This window comes from Elephantulus edwardii, unplaced genomic scaffold, assembly GCF_000299155.1.
Source record: "Elephantulus edwardii isolate Elephantulus edwardi_28Jun2011 unplaced genomic scaffold, EleEdw1.0 scaffold00334, whole genome shotgun sequence".
In the NCBI taxonomy this organism is placed as follows: Eukaryota; Metazoa; Chordata; class Mammalia; order Macroscelidea; family Macroscelididae; genus Elephantulus; species Elephantulus edwardii.
Window position 1 is genome coordinate 575,662 of NW_006400084.1, and position 14,155 is coordinate 589,816.

The following is a 14,155-nucleotide window of genomic DNA, read 5'->3' on the forward strand; positions in this document are numbered from 1 at the left end:
CATCTATTCCTGGGGCCTTATTTTTTGCTATTACTAAGATTTAAAACATTATTTGACAGATAAGCATTTTATAGAGAAAAGAAGATTAAAGATATTTCCCAGTAGTAGAAAAAAGCCAATAAACTGTGTTGTCCTCATCCTTGCCAGGGGTGTTTTGAGCCACCCTTGCCCTGCTCCACTAGTATTTACATCTAGTCCCGCCTACTCCATTCAACGTCAATCTCCCCTCTCTAGTCCTTGATTTGATGGCCTATATGTCAATCTTTCTGGGCTTCTGTGATTGCTAATGCCTCAAGCAGCTTCCAGTTTCTTCCTCTGTGGACAGTATCTTTTGACTTCAAGAGTTTTGAATTTCTACTCCAGGATTGATTTCTTGTGCCTTAAGGTATCTTCTCCTCAATTTATGCAACAAGAGATTCACAGGGGAGGTTGATGAATTCTATAGATTTGGTATACAATGTTGTCTTTGTGGCCTGAGGGCCAAAAGCCCTCAGGCCCCAAGATTTGAAGGCTGGCTTCACATCTTCCTATTTGCAAGATATTGCTATTGTTGCTATGTTCCATCAAACAGATTGTGACTCTGAGTAACCCTAAAGGATTGAACAGAACTGCCTAGAGGGTTTCCTAGACCATGAAGCTGAGAGCAGAGAGCCAAAGCTTTTTCTTCTTCTTCTTCTTCCTTTGGAGCCACTGGTGATTTAAAATTCTTATCTTTTTGATTGTTGCTCTTGTATGCCATTGAATCAGAACTGACCCATAGCCGACCCTCTGGTGGTGGGGAAGTTAATTGCATGGAAGGAGATTATTCATCCTTCTTACACAGAGCAGCTGGTGACCTCACATTGTATGCCTTCAGAACTGCAGCACAGTAGGCCACCAGATGGAATGTTGACTCCCTAATGGGTGTGAGTTGATTTGAATCACCCTTCTATTGAAAAAAACGCATTTGGTCAGCAATGTAGGGCTGGAGTTCAGTTTGGAAGCCATCTGTAGTAGCTGGATTCTACATAGGTTTGTTTGCTGGTTCTGGTGAGGGTTAGAGGGGAATGTTGATTCGCTAATGGGTGTGAGTTGATTTTATTCAGCCTCCTGTTTAAAAATGCATTTGAGGCCCACGGGCCTGGTTTTAATTGTTTTTGGTCAAACATTTTTCTAAGTGGTATAGCACTGGTCTGTCCATTTGCTGTAGAGAGGTAACTTTTGGTTGCTGTGATAGTAAACACTGTGACACTGATGTATCAAATGCAAGTATGGTTACCCATGGTGGACAGTGTTTGGTGGAGTTTCTCAATTAAAACAAGCTTGAAAGCAGGAGTGGCATCCACTTCTGAAATAGCTTGCCTTTAGAAACTCTATAAACATGGAGAAACAATGAAATTTATACAAGTGTTCAGGTCTTTCATTCATAGGGTTGCTATGAGTCCTCCATGACTCAATGGCACTTAACAATAACAACAATAGGCCACCAGAGCTCCCCATTTTTTTGGTTAGTGTCCTTATATTTGATCACTGCACCTCCAGGCCTCACTTTTTAAACATGTTGTCTTGAGAGAGAGAGAGGAGAGTGAGTTCCAAAGCCAATATGTAGTCAAATCGCTTTAATATTCTTTCTCAAATTAGGCCAATAGCCTTTAATTGTCATATCCTGCAATCATTTGTCCATCTTCATTCTTCAAGTGAAGTTTAGACATTTGAAATGTAAATAGAAATATAAATCAATGGAAAGGAGAACTCATTAGGGTCAAAGTCTGATTATCTGTACTGTTGTTGTTGTTATTACATGCCGTCAAGTTGCCTGCAACTCATAGTGACCCTATGTACTGAAGGGACAGCAGAAATCCCATTTTTATAAACTCCCATTAATGATAGAGGCAGAAGCAGGCCATAAAAAGTCTTAGCTTAAGGCAAACACGCATTGCCATGGGAAAGTCTGCTGTTAGGGACCTCTCCAAAGTACTGAAGAGCAATGATGCCTCTTTGGAGACTAAGGTGTGTCTGATATACAGGCCATGGTCTTTGCAATCACTTGTTATGCATCAGAGAGTTGGACAATGACCAAGGAGGATAGAAGGAGAATTGATGCCTTTGAGCTGTGGTGCTGGAGAAGAGTATTGAGAATACCATGGGCTGCTAGGTAAACAAACAGATTCATCCTGGAAAGGGTTAAACCAGGTGGCTCCTTGGAGGCAAGGATTCTGAGGCTCCGTCTAACACACTTTGGACATGTTGTGAGGAGAGACCGATCCTTGGAGAGGGACATCATGCTTGGGAGGGTGGAGGGACAGCGCAGGAGGGGAAGGCTCTCTATGAGGTGGATTGATTCAGTGACTGGGATAATCGGGATGGGAGTGTCAGAGGCAGTGCGATTGGCACAGGACAGAGCGGAGTTTAGGGCTGTTGTACATAGGGTCGCTATGAGTCACAAGCGACTCGACAGCACATAACAACAACCACAAGGCAAACACGAGTGCCCCGGTAAAGTCTTGTCTGTCCTTGAAAAGTAAGGAATTAGCTAGTGTCTACATGACACAAAAGGAGTAAAGGCGGGCAAAGTAGCCAGCCCGTCAAAAGCCGACCAAATGACTGATCCCCCAGCCCACCAATCTCTCTGCCCTAACAGAGGCACTAAAGAAAGAGCTATAAAGGCAAGTGGGAGGGCTAATTCTGGGCTATTTTCCTTCACCACCTTCCTGAGGAAGGAGAAAAGTCTCCACACGTGGAAATAATATAACAAACGCTCTTGAAATTTCAGATGTGTTTTTAGATTTCTTTGAGGGGCATTTCATGGGCAGATCAGTACAACAGCCCTAAACTTTGCTCTATCCTGTGCCCATCTCACTGTCTCTGCCACACCTTCCCCCATTACCCCAGTAATATTGAAGACTACAGTCCTTGGCCTTCTGCAACAAGTGCTTCAGGTCCTCTTCAGATTGAGAAAGCAAGGTTGTGTCATCTGCATAACATAGGTTGTTGATGAGTCTTTCTCCAATGCTGATGCTACATTCTTCCTCATAAAACCCAGCCTCCTGAATGATCTGTTCTGCACAATGATCGAAAAGGTATGGAGACAGGGCACATCTCTGATGTACTCACTTCCTGAATTTGAGCCATGAAGTGTTCCCCTGCTCTGTTTGGTGGACTGCTTCTCGGTCCACATATAGGTTTCGTATGAGCACTTACAAGTGTTCTGGGATTTCCATTCTCCTCAAGGGTAACCACAATTTGTTGTTATCAACACAGTCAATGAAACACAAGATAAATATCCCTCTCGTACTCTTACCTTTCTGCCAAGATCCATCTTACGTTGATGATAATCTCTCTAATATCATGACCTCTTCTAAACCCAGCTTGTACTTCTGGTATTCTCTGCTGATGTACCATTCCAGTCATTTCTGGATAATCTTCAGCAGAATTTTGCTTATATGTAATATGAGTGATACTGTACAATAATTTCCAGAGTGTCAGGTCACCTTTTTTGTTTGTTTAATGGGAATAAATAGGAATCTCTTCCAGTTAATTCGCTAGGTAGTTTTCCTCCAGATGTCTTGGCAAAACCTGGTGGAACTAAAAAACAAATTCAAGCCTCGAGTTACAATACTTAAGGATGCTATGGACAAAATATTAAATTATCCAGGCAGTATTAAAAGAAGATGGAAGGAGTATACAGAGTCACTGTACCAAAAATACTTGACTAACACAGAAAAATTTCAAGAAACAACACATGATCAAGAGGCAATTGTAATGAAGGAGAAAGTTCAGGATGCTCTGAAGGACTTGGCAAAAAAATAAGGTCCTAGAAATTTATGGAATACGAACTGAAGTACACAAAGTCTTAATTTTTAGAAAGCCTCATTTGTCGAGTTTATCCTCTCCTGGTAGTAAGTGCATGTCTGACCATATTTGCCAGTGTGTTTATACCATAGGCGAAGCCTTCCACGTTTGGCCTCATTTTGTCTCTGATAGTCTTTATGGTTTGGGTCTTTACCCCTACTTATCTAACCCATCTTGAATTGTCTTTTGTGTTTGGTGTGAGATGTAGATCCTACTTCAGCTTTCTGTACATAGAAATTTTGCCAGCACCATTTGTTGAAAAGGTTGTAATTTCCCTATTTGATAGGTTTTGTTTTCTTGTCAAATACCAGTTGGCCATAATTTCTATGTTGTTGATTCATTTCCATTAGTTCAATACCATGTTGTTTTGGTCACTAAGCTGTGTAGCAGTATGTGAGATCAGGGACTGCTATGCCTCTCCATTTTTTAATATTTTTTTTCAGAAGTGCTTTGCTTATTTGGGGTCTCTTTCCTTAACAAATAAACTTGCTGATTGCCTTTTCTATTTCTTTGAAAAATGAAATTGGGATTGGGATTGTGTTATGTAGATTGCCCCTCATAGAAACTTGTTCAAAGTATGTGAGATGAAGTTCCACCATCTTTGCCTCTAAGGAGCATCCTGAGTGCATTTCTTCTAAAGCAAACTTGTTTGTTCTTTTGTCAATCCATGGGACATTCAGCATTATTCATTAACATCACAATTCAAAGGCATCTATTGTTTTTCTGTCATCTTTATCCATTGTTCAACTTTCAAATGCATAAGGAGCAATTGAAAAACATACCATGGCTTGATCAGACTTATCTAAGTCTTTAAAGTGATATGTTTGCTCTCTAGCACTTTAAAGAGAGTCAAAAGAGAGCATTTTCCTAATGCAACTCCTCTTTCCATTACTTGACTCCTGTAAGCTTGGGTGTTGGTTGTGGAACCAAGTAAAATGAAATCACTGATTATTTTTTTTCTCTGTCTATTATGATGTTGCCTATTGGTCTAGTGGCGAGGAATTTTGTTTTCTTGATGTTGAAATTGAAGTACTAGATACTCCAATCATCTTCTGGACTGGCAGATGCACTGCCGAATGTCAGACACTTTGTGTTCTGTTTACAGTAGCATACATGTTTGCTTTGTACTTGTATTCTTACTTTTATAGTTTTTCCTTATGGGTACAGGAAATGCTGGTGGCTTAGAGGTAAGGAGTTGAACTGCATAGACATGTGGTTCAAATCCACTAACTGCTCTATGGAAGAAAGATGGACAATCTCCTGTACAATTAACAGCCTCTGAAAACTGGCTGGAAGGTCAGCTAGTAAGTGGTTCCAATTTGATGGTACACAACACAAATTTAGGAGTATAGGACTTGTCTGCCAGCTTACGAGGGGAGATTTGCTTGTACTGTAAATCCGGAAGGTATATCACTCATATTTCAAATACCCACAGAATCACGTGTAATGAACAGGTTTCAGCAGTTTCCAAGATGTTGTTGTTGTTGTAGTTGTTGTGTGCTGTCGATTCACCTGCATCTCATAGCAACCCTACGTACAACTCTGAATTATGCCCTATTCTGTCCCAATATTATTGTCTCCAACATGACTATCTCCATTACTCTAGTCACTGAATCAATCCATCTCATTGGGGGTCTTCTTCTCTTGCGCTGTCCCTCTACCCTCACAAGCATGATGTCCTTCTCTGAAGAGTGGTCCTTCCTTGCAACATGTCCAAAATACTTCAGACAGAGCTTTAGAATCCTTGCCTCCAAGGAGCACACTGGTTTCACCCTCTAAAAATAAACTTTGGCCATGCAGTTCTGAAATAATGATAAAAAGTTCTATGAATAACGGGGAACATTGTTTGATATACTGCCAGAAGACTAAAATAAATAAAGAAAAAGAGCTGCAAGCATCCATGAATTACTGGAGCATAGAATGTGCAAAGTATATATCTAGAGAAATTGGAAATTATAAAAAAATAAAATGGAATGTGTCCAAATCCTTATCCTAGGCATTAGGATAAGGTAGAGTTGAGATAGACGTAAAATAGCCGTTTTTAATCAATCAATATGATCTATTATGGTAGGAATGACAAATTGAAGAAGAATATTTCGTTCATAGTAAAAATATTTTTTTAAATCTTGGAATACAATGCTCTCAGTTTTCAGATATCATATAAGAAGTATCTGTTAATACAGCCATTGTTCAAATGGTCCCACCAACAACTAAAGATAAAGATGAATAAATTGAGACTTTCTATCAACTTCCATTATCTGAAATTGGTTGCATATATAATCAAGATGCACTAATAACAACTGATAACTGGAATGCAAAAGTTGAAAACAAAGAAAAACATTTTTGAAAATATTAATTTGGTGACAGAAATGAAGCTGGAAGATGTAAGGGTATGATTATTTGTACAATGAATGAGTTCTCTGTTGCAAAGACCTATTTAAAAAACATGGATGGTAATTATACCCATGATTCCTATCTGGTGGACTACAGTAATCATATTGACTACATCTGTGATAAGAGATGATGGAGAAGTTCAATACTAGGCTGGAAGTGTAAACTAGGCCAGGGGCTAACTATGAAAATGACCATCCATTACTCATGTGCAAGTTGATACTGATGCTGAAGAAAATTAAAACAATTTTGCAAGAACCCAAATATGACCTTGAGTCTGTCCCAGTTAAATCTCAATACAATCTCAAGAAAAGATGTGATACATTTAACACAAATGAAACTGAAGACCAGATAAGTTGTGGAATGATATCATGGTCATCCTTCATGAAGAAAGCAAAAAATCAATGAAAAGATAGAAAGGGAAAGAGAGAAGGTGCAATAGAGTCAGCAAAAGTGAGGAAGACTCTCAAGGAGATGGATTAACACAATGACTGTAAAACTGTGCTTGAACATGGTGGAGATTTGTGAGAAAGGTGCAGGATAGGGCGAGGCATAGATCCCAGTCAACTTAACAGCACTTAACAATGATGTGGAACTCAAAGCTGGGGCCTTCTTTTTTGCCAATACCTTACTTGTAGCATGGACTTGTTCCTTCAGTATTATCTATCAGTTCTTCATCATACAGTATTTCCTGAAATGGCTTAGAAATCCTTACAGAAATTAAAGACTCGAAGCTCTTACAGCAGTAGATAAAATACTAGTGCCTTCAAAATGGATTGTATCTCCACATGAAGAAAATAAAAATTCTCATGACTGGACCAATAAACAATATCATAATAGATGGAGAAAAGATTGATGCTGTTAATAATTTCATCTTTTTGGATCCACAATCAATACTCAAGGTAGCAGCAATCCAGAAATCAAAAGATCGATTAAATTGGGAAAATCTTCTGTCAAAGTGTGAGGGGGCAATGAAGTCAATTTAAAGACAAAGGTGCACCTGATTCAAGTCATGGCCTTTTCCTTTGCTTACTAAGCATCTGGAAGTTGGACAATGAATAAAGATGACAGAAGAAGAATAGATAACCTTTGAATTGTGTTGTTGGTGACGAATATGGAATAACTCACGGATTGTCTAAAGAGTAAAGTCTTAGAGAAAGTGAAATCAGGGGGCTTCTTTGAGGCAAGGATGGTGAGACTCCATTTTACACACTTTGGACATGTTCTTAGAAGGGGCTAGTCCTTGGAAAAAGACAACATACTGGGAAAGAAGAAGGGCCAGAGAATGAAAAAAAGCCTCTCAACAAAATGGTTTGGTGCAGTGATTAAAATAATAGGTTCAAGTATTTGGAAGGTTGTGAGAATGGCCAAGGACAGGGCAAAGTTCTGGTCTCTTGTTCATAAGGTTTCTATGAGATGTAACAAATTGGTACCTAATAAAGAGGTTGTTTAATTATTGTTGTTATTATTATTATTGTTGTTAGGTGCCATCAAGTCACCTGCAATTCATAGCAACCCTATGTACAATAGCCCTGAACTCTATCCTGAGCTAGTCTCACTGTCTCTGACACACCTACCTCCATTATCCCACTTACTGTGTCAGTCCATCTAATCCAGTCTCATCTCTTCCTCTCCTGTGCTTGTCCCTCAAACATTCCAAGCATGATGTCATTTTCCAGAGACTGGTCTCTCCTGGCAACCTGCCCAAAATATGTGAAACAGAGCTTCAAAGTCTTTGCCTTTAAGGAGCAGCCTGGTTTCACCTTCTCCAGTAAAAATCTGTTTGTTCTCTTTACAGTTACGTTCAATATTCTTGTCCAGCATCACAACTCAAAGACATCAGTTCTCCTGCTGTCATCTTTGGTCCTTGTCCGGCTCTCTAAAGCATAGCAAGTAAATGCAAAGATCACAGCCTAAGGCATACCTTAGTCTCCAGGCTGACATTTTTGCTCTTTAGTACTTTGAAGTGGTCCTTGACAGCAGTGTACCCAAAGAAATTTTTCTTTTGGTTTCTTGTCTGCTGGTGCCAAGACTGTTGATTGTGGAGCCAAGCAAGCTGAAGCTGTTAACAATCTCAATCTCTTCTCCACCAATCATGATGCTGCCAATTGACTCAGTAGTGATATTCATTGTCTTCCTGATGTTGAACTTCAAACTGTACTGAAAACTGCAGTCCTTGACCTTCTGTAGCAAATCTTTAGGTCCTCTTCAGTTTCTGTGAGTAAGGTTGTGTTATCTACATATCACAAGTTGTTGCTGAGTCTTCCTTCAATCCTGATGTCACATTCTGCCTCATAAAGTCCAGCTCCCAAATGATTTATTCTGCATATAGATTTAAAAGGCATGAAGATAGAATGCATCCCTGACACACTCCTTTCTTGATTTTGAACTATGCAGTGTTTCCTTGCTGTGTTCTGATGACTGTTTCCAGATCAAAGTATAGATTTCACATAAACAAAATCAAGTATTCTGAAATTCTCATTCTTTTCAAGGTTAGCCGCAGTTTGTCATGGCCCACACAGTCAAATGCCTTTGCATAGTCAATGAAATACATATAGACATTCCTCTGGTCCTCTTTGCTTTCAGCCAAGATCCATCTGACATTGGCAATAATGTCTCTGGTTGCCACAACCTCTTCTAAACTCTGTACCTCTGGTTGTTCTCTATTGATATTCTGTTCCAGTAATTTCCGGATAATCTTCAGAAGAATTTTGCTTGTGTGTGACATCAGTGATATTGTTTGATGACTTCCACACTCTGTTGGGTTACCCCTTTTTCTCTTTATTATTATTACTATTATTATTAAAATACAAATTGAAAGAGAAAAATGTGTGTTGGGACATACACAATAAGGCTAATGAACAGAGGATAAATAATAGGACCATCATTGGTTGTCATTTATTTTGCTATATATAAACACAGCTTCAAAAACTTGGTGGAGGGTTGCTATGTATTGGAATCTATTTTATGTAGTGAATATAGAAAGATAAAATTGATTTTTTTTACTTTCAATAATTTAAAAAGTTTTATTGAGGAATGCACTTGTAGCTAATATAATTATTAATAAGATATGGCAGAATATAGTGACAGGGCACACAATAATCCACCTTATACAATAAGCATTGAGTCCCTTTTCCAGTCCAGACTCTCAGGAAGGTATCATTGGCAGTAACGTCTATATATTTTTCTTAAAATTTTTTCAATCTTATATATGCAGCTGTTCTTAGATGCCAATGAGTCAAGTACAACTTGCAGCAAGCCCATGATTCAAAGCTTGCTCTATCCTGGGCCATTCTCACACTCTCATCCATATTCAAGCTCATTGTTATGGTTAAATTATAGATAACATTGCAATGAACAGACATTCCTGAACATGACATTTTGTTCTTGTGGAACCTGTACATAGACCTTCAGTCTCTATTAACTGTCCAACTTTCACAGGCTTATGAAACAATTGAAAATACCATCACCATAATGTTCATCAACTGACAACAGTATTGCACAGGTAATAATCATGTTACAGACATCTGTTGTTCTTTTGTTTGGGTTTTTTTACCTGTGGTTGTAAATTAATCCCCATAAATCCCACTGTACTAAAAATTTGAAGTACATACAATGGTTGGTAATAGCAAATGGACACTATTTCATGACAAGCATAAAATATTACTATTACTACTGTAGTAGTATTATGCTAAAATGTTTTATTGTATTTCTTTAAATTTGTTTATACAAGTGTTCAGGTCTTTCATTTACAGGGTCACTATGAATCATCTATGGCTTGATGGCTCTTAACAACAACAACAAGAGAGCTTAGTTGGCCTAGAGGACATAAAGTGCTGTTATCAAGCCAAAGGTGGGACATTTTAATCTGCAACCCTTATGCCTGGTTTTAATTGTTTTTGGTCAAAAATTCTTCTAAGTAGCATAGCACTGGTCTGTTCATTTGCTGAACAGAGGTAACTCGCGGTTGCTATGATACTAAACACTGTGACACTTGTCACTGTCCATCTGTCAGCAGCCAACAGTGACACCCTAATGTGGGTAAGCACGACGGAGACAGCATTCTGGGAGAGGATCAGAGAGTCAATCCCTCTCAATTTTATTGGGGACTGCAGCACACTTATTATATACAAGCAGGTAAACAACAAGACAGGATAGGGTGGGCTTACAGATGTGAGTCATGAGGATTGGTTAGGAGAACCTCAGCCTCACGTGGACCACTCCCAGCTCAACAGATGCAGCAGTCTTCTTCCCAGGTGGCAAGGTTTCTCAAGCTGGTACAGCCAAACACATGGGAGCTTTCTCTACCCCGTATTAAAGGCTGTTGGGAGGCTTGCACTTCTCTGGAGCTGAGGCCATCTGTCCAGGCCAGAGGCCCTCTCTTCCTCCCCAAGATTTCCCAACAGACACTGATGTGTCAAATGCAGTAATGGTTACCCATTCGCCAATTAAAACAAATTTGGAAGCTGGAGTGGCATCCACTTCTGAAATAGTTTGCCTCCAGAAACTCTATGAACATGGAGAAATGATGAAAATCATACAAGTGTTCAAGTCTTTCATTCATAGAATCAATATGAGTCATCAACGACTCAACAACATTTAACAACAAAAAAACATAGAAAGATACCTATTTTCTTCCAGTCTACAAATCAAAGAGGACATAAGAAGCAAGGTGGTGGAGAAACCTGAACTTCTTATTTGAAGATTGCAACAACTAACTAACTAACTAGTGTGAAAATGGAAAAGCAAGAAGCAATGGACTCTTCACAAACAGCCAAACAGTCCATATTTCAGAGGAGTTAATTTAAGAATGAAAATGTGTAAAACTTGAAAAAACAACTTACATGGATCCTACTGGTAAAACAAGAACTTGGGAAACTGTGAAACATACAACCAGGGAAAGACAGTCTACTGACAGTGTGACAATGATTTCCAGTGCTACAAAAACCTCTTCATTATGAGTGCATTGTTCTGGTGAAACAGTTCTGCCCATCAGTGGGTGGCTATTGTACAGAATTCCCTGCAGTTCTCATAGATGATAGAGCCCAGAAGCAGCTGCTCTTTGGGAGCTTGAAGAAGAAAATGGCTACAAATTGCTTAATTAATACTCACTGGTTGTATGTATGGATCCAGGTTTGGCAAATTGTACTGCTCATGTCATGACAGTGACAATTAATGGTGACGTTGCTGAAAATGTGAGACCCAAACCAAACGCTGGGGATAGAGAATTTGTAGAAGTAATTTCATTACCAAAGAATGACCTGCCAAAGAGACTTGATGGCCTAATAGCTAAAGAACATCTTACAGTGGATGTCATAGTCTATTCATGTGTTCTGGCATTGAAACATGCAAACTCTAAGCCATTTAAAGAGTCCTTCCTGAAAGTTTAAGGCCAAAAAGGACAACATCCATGTTTGTTTGGTTTGGTGGAGTTTTCATTAAAAAAAAATTACCTGGTCTTCTTCACTCCTACTTTGCATTCTAACACATTTTAATGCATATTTGAAATTAACTTTCTCACAAGATCAAAACAACATAGAATGCATGTCGTTCTTACTTGCTTTCAAGTCACCTGCAATTCACAGCAACCCTGTGTATAATAGTTTTGAAGACTGCTCTGTCCTGATCCATTCTCACTGAAACACCTACCCCCTTTGCCCTAGTTACTGATATCAATTTATTTCATTACCAGCAAGATAAGTACAATATTTTGCTTGCCATGATATCACTAGTACTTTTCATAATGCCTAACATGAGGAAATAGAAATTTTATAATAATGAATATTTTTTTACTTTAAAAAAATTTTGCCAAATAGCCCTTGCAGCAGGTTGTGCCAGTTTACAACCCCCCAGCAATTACGAGTGCTTCATTTCCTTTCCCTCTCAACAAAACTGCTTCTAATCATTTAAAGAATCTTTGCTGTAGTGACAGGATTAAATTGTCTCTCATTTTTCTATATTTGCATTTCTATGCTATTAAGCTTGAATAATTTTCATACGGGCCATTTGTATTTGCAAAACAAACACTAGCCCGTCAATGATTTTGCCTCCATCCTGCCATCACTAATATTATTTATTGCTCCTATAAAAGACTGAGCTAATAGTTTTATTTGTCCCACTGTCAACCTCCTCTGCAAATGATGGCACTCTTAGTGCAACTTCTTTTTTGCTCAGTTAAGTTCAATATGCATGCAGGGCATCTTGCATACTGAGTATCTAGTCTGTGTACAGCATCAAGTATAAGGTGGGATTATTCCTGCCTTTAGAGTAAGTCATAACATTTAAAGAAGATTCCATCAGCGTGAAAACCAAGGTCCTATTGACAGACAGATGGCCCTAGCTTGTATAATTCACTGAGTGACTTATATCCCTAAAACTTTCAATCACCAACTCCTTTCATTTCTTTATTTACGAAATAGGAGAAATAAGTCAAATGTGTTTTACCAACATGCAACAAAGATTAAATTATATAAAAATATGTGAAGTGCTTATACAAATGTGGGTTATTGCTATTCTTGCTACAACTTTTCTTGGGGAAAAGTATCATTACGTCTATCTTACCAGTTCATGCAAACTGGTAAAGACAGTTTCCTTGTCATGGCTAAAAACAATACAAAACAGAGACTGGCTAAAAACAATACAAAACAGAGACTTGGAGTTGCTCAGGAGTGTGTATATGGCTACTGAAGTTTGCACTTTCTGAGAAAGCCTTTAAAGTTAAATAAGAAATTAATCCACTGACATTTTAATGTCATTCTCAGTTGTTACCCAATTTGCTCTACTTGTCTTCCTACAGAAGTGGAGATTTGTACTGCAAAGGAAAGCATTCTCAAATTCTCAAAAGGGGTTATTTGAACATGGAAGTCAGGAGCTGACTGACATGAAAAAGAAGCCACGAGCTAAGGAAAGAACCAGAAGGGAATCCTAATAAGCTAGAACAATTGTAAGCCTGCTTTTCTTGTTTAAAACTTTAGAGGGCAAAAAATAAGCTTTAAGAACTTCCTGTATTAAAAAAAAAGAACTTCCTCTATTGAGTAATTCTGTACATGCTTTACACAATTCAGACAAGTACTACTAACTTAAAGATTTCTACTCTTTTTGATCTTACCATTTAGGGAAGTATATCATTATTTTCAACTGTTTCGTTGTTTCTCAAATTACTTAAAAGTGAGTATATAACTTTAAATACTTACATGCTTTCAAATACAGGTTTTGTAGCATTTTTAGAATAAAAAATATATATTATGCACTACTCCTCATAATGGCTTGTAGGTATCACTGGAGGAAGGTTCCAGGCTATAATCAGGAGAGACAATCTGGCTTCGTGTTCCCAAATTTCAGTACTCAGACTCTGGAGTCCTTTTATCTATTTCAAATGTCTCTCAAAAATGGTATGATAGAAATGCCCAATTTATATGTCTGCCCCAGTGCTCTTATCTTTATTTCATTCCACTGTTTAAATCAGAATGCTACATGTACACAGTACCAGATATCTCATGTTTATCAAACGCTCTTTTGTTAGGTATAGTTACTCAGAGTAAGTCTGAGTACTGTCTTTTAGATGAAATGAAAAGTTGGTAACCAAATGATTCAGAATTTCTCTTTTTGGCTTTATTGTTGTTGTTATGTATCGTCCAGTTGCTTGCACCTCATAGTAATCCTATGTACAACAGCTCTGAAACCTGCTCCTGAGCTACCTTTATTGTCTCTGACACACCTACTCCTTTTACCCTAGTCACTGAATCAATCCACCTCATAGAGGGTCTTCCTCTCCTGTGTAGTCCCTCCATCCTCCCAAGCATGATGTCCTCTCCAAGGACAAGTCACTCCTTGCAATATGTCCAAAGTGTATCAGACGGAGTTTCAGAATACTTGTCTCCAAGAAGCCTGATTTGACCCTCTCCAGGAAAAATCTGTTTGTTCTCTTAGCAGT

The 14,155-nt window shown here is 38.5% G+C and overlaps 1 pseudogene; it reads left to right on the forward strand.

Annotated features, from left to right (window-relative positions):
• Positions 1-10,959: 10,959 nt before the first annotated feature.
• On the forward strand, positions 10,960-11,612 carry LOC102846238 (annotated as a pseudogene).
• The last annotated feature ends 2,543 nt before the right edge of the window (positions 11,613-14,155 follow it).